The sequence below is a fragment of the Garra rufa genome, chromosome 19 (genome assembly GCF_049309525.1).
Source record: "Garra rufa chromosome 19, GarRuf1.0, whole genome shotgun sequence".
Taxonomy (NCBI): Eukaryota; Metazoa; Chordata; class Actinopteri; order Cypriniformes; family Cyprinidae; genus Garra; species Garra rufa.
The window spans coordinates 36,674,556-36,682,510 of NC_133379.1; positions in this window are offsets into that span (position 1 = coordinate 36,674,556).

Consider the following 7,955-nt stretch of genomic DNA (forward strand, 5'->3'; position numbering starts at 1 on the left):
AAGCTGGACTCAAGCATTACAATGTTTGGCAGTAAATCAGAACATATCCGGACGCTGACACATCGACCAAAGCGCTACAAGCGTTTACCCCACATTTCTCCACTATCTCATTGCCTTTCCATATGCTTCCCCTCTTTTCCCTCACTGTTGATCCTGGGGTTTTAAGAGTCGCTTAATAATTGGAAAAAAAGCAAGAGAATATTTTCCAGCTCTCAAAACCCCAGAGCCCTCAGTGATTTTATGGAGTGAGTCAGGCTGTCTGCTGAAAAGAGAGAGAGGGGGGCATAAATACAGAAAAAATAATGCAACGAAAAGAAGTCAATTGTCTTTATACAGTAGGAGAAAACATGAAGATCTGTTGTATTATTGTGTCCCTCGCTCCCTCAATCAATTGTTTCTGACCGTCTCTTTTTTTTTTTTATTGAAGTTGAATGTTCATGTGTTTCTCAATCTCTCTCTCTCTTTCTCGCTTTCTCTCTAGCTGGAAGTTCTCCATGGATTTCTTGGCTTCTGTGGTTCTCAGACCTAAGGACTGAAAGAGAGAGAGACAGAGAGGTTAAGACGTATACGGAACAGAAGGACAGCTGAGGTCTGATGACAGAGATCCTTTATGGTCAGTCATTTTGCAAATGTACCATGAATACCATGGTATTTGCTGAAGTGTCTTTTGAATATCATGGTAAGCAACGACTAAAGAAACAGGAGATTTGATTGTACTCCAACTTTACCAAAGACACATCTTTTGCTACATCTTTCTGTAGTGTAGAATACCATGTTTTTTGTGGCATTCCATGGTATTTCCAAGAATACCATGGTACTACATTGGGCACATGGTACATGTTTAAAAATGCCTTAATAACACCATGGCATAGTACATCTCCAATATATCGTGCTAATTTAAGAGTACATGTCCAAAAATACCATGATAGTACCAGTGTACAGTGTCCAAAATGTAAAGATAGTACAATGGTGCGTATACAAAATATCCCAGTAATATCAGGGACATGTCCAAAATACCATAATAGTGTACCAGTGTACAGTCCATGTCCAAAATATCATGACAGAATAAGGGTATATGTCCAAAATATCCCAATAATATCACTGTACATGTCCAAACTACTGTGGTACATGTCTAAAAATACCATGATAGTGTACCAGTGTACAGTCCATGTCCAAAATATCATGACAGAATAAGGGTATATGTCCAAAATATCCCAATAATATCACTGTACATGTCCAAACTACTGTGGTACATGTCTAAAAATACCATGATGGTACAATGGTACAGTACATGTCCAAAATATCAAGCTAGTATAAGGATATATGTCAATAATATCACAGTACGTGTCCAAAATACTATGGTATATGTCCAAAAATAGCATAATAATAGTACCGTGGTACAGTACATGTCCAAAATATAATGATAGTACAACGATGCATGTTCAAAGTATCCCAATATTATCAAGGACATATCCAAAAATACCATGATAGTACCAGTGTACAGTACATGTCAAAACATATAATGATATTATAAGGGTATATGTCCAAAATATCCAAATAATATCACAGTTCATGTCCAAAATACCATGGAACATGTCTAAAAATACCATTATAGTACCACTGTACAGTACATGTCCAAAATATAATGATTGTGTAAGGGTGTATGTCCAAAATATCCCAATAACACCAGAGTCATGTCTAAAATCCCATGGTACATGTCCAAAAATAGCATAATAATAGTACCATGGTGCAGTACATGTCCAAAATATAGTGATAGTATAAGGGTATATGTTCAAAATATTCCAATAATATCATGGTACATGTCCAAAAATACCATGATAGTACCACTGTACAGTACATGTCCAAAATATAATGATATTATAAGAGTATATGTCCAAAATATCCAAATAATATCACTGTTCATATCCAAAATACCATGGAACATGTCTAAAAATACCATGATAGTACCACTGTACAGTAGGCTACATGTCCAAAATATAATGATATTATAAGGGTATATGTCCAAAATATCCAAATAATATCACTGTTCATATCCAAAATACCATGGAACATGTCTAAAAATACCATGATTGTACCACTGTACAGTACATGTCCAACACATAATGATAGTATAAGGGTATATGTCCAAAATATCCTAATAATATCATGGTACATGTCCAAAATATCATGGAACATGTCTAAAAATACCATGATAGTACCAGTGCACAGTACATCTAAAAAATATCATGATATTGTAAGGGTAAATGTCCAATAATATCACAGGATATGTCCAAAATACTATGTTACATGTCCAAAAATAGCATAAAAATAGTACCATGGTACAGTACGTGTCAAAAATATAAAGCTAGTACAATGATGTATGTTCAAATAATCCTAATATTATCAGAGACATGTCCAAAATACCATGGTAAATGTCTAAAAATACCATGATTGTACCACTGTACAGTACATGTCCAACACATAATGATAGTATAAGGGTATATGTCCAAAATATCCTAATAATATCATGGTACATGTCCAAAATATCATGGAACATGTCTAAAAATACCATGATAGTACCAGTGCACAGTACATCTAAAAAATATCATGATATTGTAAGGGTAAATGTCCAATAATATCACAGGATATGTCCAAAATACTATGTTACATGTCCAAAAATAGCATAATAATAGTACCATGGTACAGTGCGTGTCAAAAATATAAAGCTAGTACAATGATGTATGTTCAAATAATCCTAATATTATCAGAGACATGTCCAAAATACCATGGTAAATGTCTAAAAATAACCTGATAGTAGCATGGTACAGTACATGTCCAAAATATCATGATATTATAATGGTATATGTCCAAAATATCCATGGTGATACAGTATGTGTTCTAAATACCATAACAGTACAGTACATGTCCAAAAATACTATGGTACAGTTACATAGTACCATGGTGCTTTTTTGTAAACTTCAAAATGCTTTAGGCATAAACCATGGTAATTTCAGAGAATTATCATGTATATGTCTACAGTCATGCTAGCACCTTTGTACATGTGTAAGAGAAAACATGGTATTTCTGGTTCTTTTTTGTTAGTGTTGGCTAGTTAATTTAAATTATACCTGTTTATCACTGAAACTTGGGGTAGAACCCAAAAAACATAGCTTCACATCCATAAAACCATGGTAAAACTGACCTACTTTTTTGTAAGTGCAGTGAAAGTGATGGTTGTAATTGCAACTGCTGCATCCACACTGTTTCATTGACATTATGGAAGTCATACTTGTTTAAAGTCTTCAGTCTTTTTCCAGCCTCTAATGGCCGTCTGTGGTGATGTTAGTCTGGAATGTTCTGTCAGGTCTCACTAAAATGGAAAAACGGCAGTAGAAAGTTGTATTTTGAATTGAAATATCATAAATCAAGATTAATGTCACACCTGCTGACATCCAAATGACACACGCGTCCCCAGGCCAAGGCTTTTAAAATACAGCTTTAGTGAACGTGCGTGCGCGTGTGTGTGCTCCCAGGCCGCAATCCAGAGGAATCTGTTCAAACCCTTCAAAGATGACCTGCTCCTCATCTGAGCTGTGATTTACGCCGCTGTTGTGTCCATGACTCCGAGCGAGAGGCCTGAGAGTGGCCATTACTGAACCCTAAACTAGCACACGCTGTCCCACCGCGCCACAACCCCAGCGGAGAGAAGCCAGCTGATTACAGGTTTGCACCGCAAGCGCTCCGTGTTTTCTTTACTGATGGCTGTGAAGTTTCTGTCTGCACAAATGTGGATGTTGGTTTTATGGTATAGACATACTGCGTCTCTCAAACTGACCATATCATTCTCTTCAATCAGACATTGCATTCACTTGTATAGGAAGTTAGTAAAACAGAAGAGAAGTGTGATTTTCTTTATAGGAGAGTCTCAGGAAAACGTGCAATATTAATGAGTAGAAAAAAATAAACCGTTTGCATGAGGAAATTAAACTCTAAGGTTAGATGTACATTTTGCAATATATATTTTATTTTAATAGCATATATATTTAGTGCTGGGCAACGATTAATCGCGATTTTTGTGTACATAATATATGTGTGTGTGTGCTGTATGTATTTATTATATATATATATAAATTAGTGGTGGGCCGTTATCGGCGTTAACGTGCTGCGTTAACGTGAGACTTTTATCGGGCGATAAAAAAAATATCGCCGTTAATCTATTCTCAAAATTGGGTTGGGAGCTGGGTCTAAACTACGCAAGCTATGATGACTTTCACCTTGATAGTTTAACGCGGATGTATACCAAAGACTATAGAATATGGTCGCGCTTTTATGTCTCCTCCGCCAAAACACAGACGGGATCACGTCGTCCTCCATTCATAAAAACCGAATCTACCATAGCGCGAAATGCCTCGTAAATTCGTCGTTTTTTGCATTCATAAATCAAATATGGTCTGTCACTTAATTCAAATCGCGATATGGACTAGTGTCTGTGAAAACTGAAATGCAAAAAGACCGTTTTAATATGAATCCGGTATGTTCCGTTTGCCTAGCTGTATGTATGAAATTCATACTATGAATGGTGGAGACGCGCTTTTACTACACGCATACTGAAACACACGTGACGCTCCCGGTAATTTTTGGCATTTGCATCTCACATGAACAGATAAACTCAATCTCCAAAACTGCTGTGAGTGTCACTTATACCGTTTCATTTGAGAAAACTCGCATCATGTCATACTGTATACACAGAAACTTCACGGCAACCTGTCAAAATAAAAGTACGGTGTAACATGTTTAGTCATTATTTGGGTAGCACACATATTCTGAATGCCTTCAGCAGAATTCAAATTAGCCATTTTAATCTAGATTAATCTAGATTAATTCCAAGATTTAATCTAGATTAATCTAGATTAAAAAAATTAATCTATGCCCACCCCTAATATAAATACACACACATGCATGTCTATATTTAAGAAAAATGTTATTTTTATATATTAAATATATTTTTATATAATATAAATTATATGAATATAAATATATGCATGTAAATACATGTAATTATTTTCAATATATATACTGTATGTGTGTGTCTTGATATATAAATGATAAATATACACAGTACACACACACACACACACACACACACATATATTATATGAACAAAAACTTTTATTTTGGATGCGATTAATGACGTTTAATTATTGCCCAGCACTATTACATATATAATTTGATAAATATGTAAATATATTATCATGATATATAGAAAAGTAAGTAATTAAACCAGCTTGGACTAGACAAATATATAAACAAAATGAAAAACATACATGAAATTATACACAATATTAACAATATATAGAAAATAATATTTAAAGCACTTTTTTTATATTAAAAAAGGTTAAATTTTTTTCAAGTTCATGGAAATCATCATTAATGAGAAAAATACTATTAAATTATTTTTAAAATAATATATAAAAAATATGTAAAATAACATAAACCAAATCTTTTTTATTAAATCTGTATTAAATCACTTTGGAACAGACAAATATATACATAAAATATAAATCATATATAACATTATATAAAATAACAGTATATATAAAATTATATTTAAAACTTTTTTAAATAATTTGAGATACATTATTATTTTTTTTTTTTTAAATTATATTTTAGGAACTTTTAAAGGGAATCATAATTGGGAAAAAATAAGTTTCAAAAGTAGAAAGTCCAGATTTTTAATATAATATTATAATTAAAAAGTCATATTTGACAGAAATTTTAATGGAATCAGCATAATTTGGACTTTTTTTTTCAAATCAGCATTAATCCCAACTAGTACAAAAAATACTACCATGATTTATAAATATTTATCAATGTAAATATATTTTTTTCACATTATAGTAATGAATGTTTTTTTTTTTTTTTTTGCATTACAGTAAAATGAATTAGGAGATTAGAAATTAGGATAATTTTTAGTTCATGTTTTGCTAAGTGACATTATTTTTATGACGCTGCTTGCAATATTTTTGGACTTTTTTGCTTTTGAAACGCAATTATGATGATTCTCATCAAATGTTCCTCAAATATTACTTTTTAAAATATAATACTGTATTTTAAAATGTTTGAAATATTATTTTAATATTTTATTTACATATTTGTCTAAAATTGGTCCAAGCTAATTTAATACTGGGGATTAAAAAATTTATATATATATATATGTAACAAACTATATATTTAAAAATTGTTTTATATGTTAATTAAAAAAATAATATTTTTAATAATTGAATTTTTATTTTATATATATATGTATATGTTTATATATTTAAACGTTGTTTTAGATGTTTTTTTTTATCTGCTTAATTATTGTGAAAATAATGTCCCAGTGTTCAAAAAACGCTCATCTTTATAAAAAACACTAGACTTTTGGTGCGTTTCGCCCTATTTGATTAATGGCCTGTTCTGATGTGATGTAGGAAATGTAGTTTTCTGTTGTAATCTAATCCTGTTTCTCTCTCTCCTCTCCTCCTCCTCTTATTTGTCTTTTCTGCTGTCTAATTCTCCATTTCTCTCTCCATTTCAGACCAGTTGCCATTTGTTCCTGGAAAAAAGCTTGTAAATTCTCAATAGTTCCAGGAAAACTCTTTACATTCTCACTAGAGGAGGGGAGTGGGGTCTATCCCACCATCACCCACCCCGCTTTCATCACATCCAGCCCCCTCGGACAAAACCAGATCCTCAGAAGCGAGTTAAACGTGTGAATATTTCAGCTAAAAAGCTCTGACACAAATTCAGCGCCACGTGAGTCATTTTGTCTGAAGGAATCTTGTCTGCCCCACTCCGTTGGCCTGTCTTTCTCTCTTTTATAACTTTCATGTGTGGTGCTTTTTCAGCATTTCCAACGTCCCTCCCCTGCGCTGTGATTGGTCGTCGCAGGCGGCTCAGGTGTGCTCTCATTGGCTTGGTTTAACATAAGGCTCCAGGTGAAATAGCAGAGCTCCAGTCATGCTTAAAGGTGCTAAGACACACACACATACATACCCAAAAACACAGAACATACCACATGCACTCACTCAAAGAAATCCAAAAATCTGAACTGGTGTTAAATAGAAACTACACTGATAAAGACAGGAAAGAAAGTTGATGGAAAAAGGCTGAAAGAAGGACTGAAGTTTGTTCTGTGCATTCACCATGCGTCCCCCACCCTCCTGCTGGACCGTGCAGCAAGCTCAGATGATGTCAGAGAGAGAGAGCACATATGTTTCTGCTGTTACAGCAACCGTATGGAGAAAGAAAAGGGGGAGGGAGAGAAAAGAAGAAAGGAGAGAGAGGAGAGAAAAAAAGAGTTATCAGAGACAGGAGGGGCTGAGGGCGGAACCTGCTTGTGATAAACCACGCCCTCTGCAACAAGCCACGCCCCCTTCTCACTGCACTGGCTGTGAAGGCATAGAAATGTTCTTTTTCTGTCTTTAGTTGTTTTATAGTGTTGGTGAAGCTGCTTTGAAAATCTATTAAGTTTCAAGCTACTTAGTAGTTAAAACTAGTTTATTGCATCCAATATAATTTATTTTTATATACTCAAAAAAACAGACACTTTTATCTGAAGAGATTTACAAAAGAGGAACATATAAACAGCCAAACAGTTAACAAAGAAACAGCAAGTAACACATTGAATTAAACATGACATTTTGAAGTAGAAAAGCTCAAATATTATTTTCTTAGTTAAATGTACTCCAATAATCTTTCTTTAGAATTTAGAAAAAAACATTTTTACAGTCTAGTATTTATCTCATATAACAATATATAGAAAATTATATTTAAAACATTTTTTTATATTAAAAAAGTCATATTTTATGGGAATCATAATTGAAAAAGTAAAGTTTTAAAAGTAAATATTTTCTTCAATATTTTTAACTTTTTTTTTCAAATCAGCATAAATTCCAGCTTGTACAACAAATACT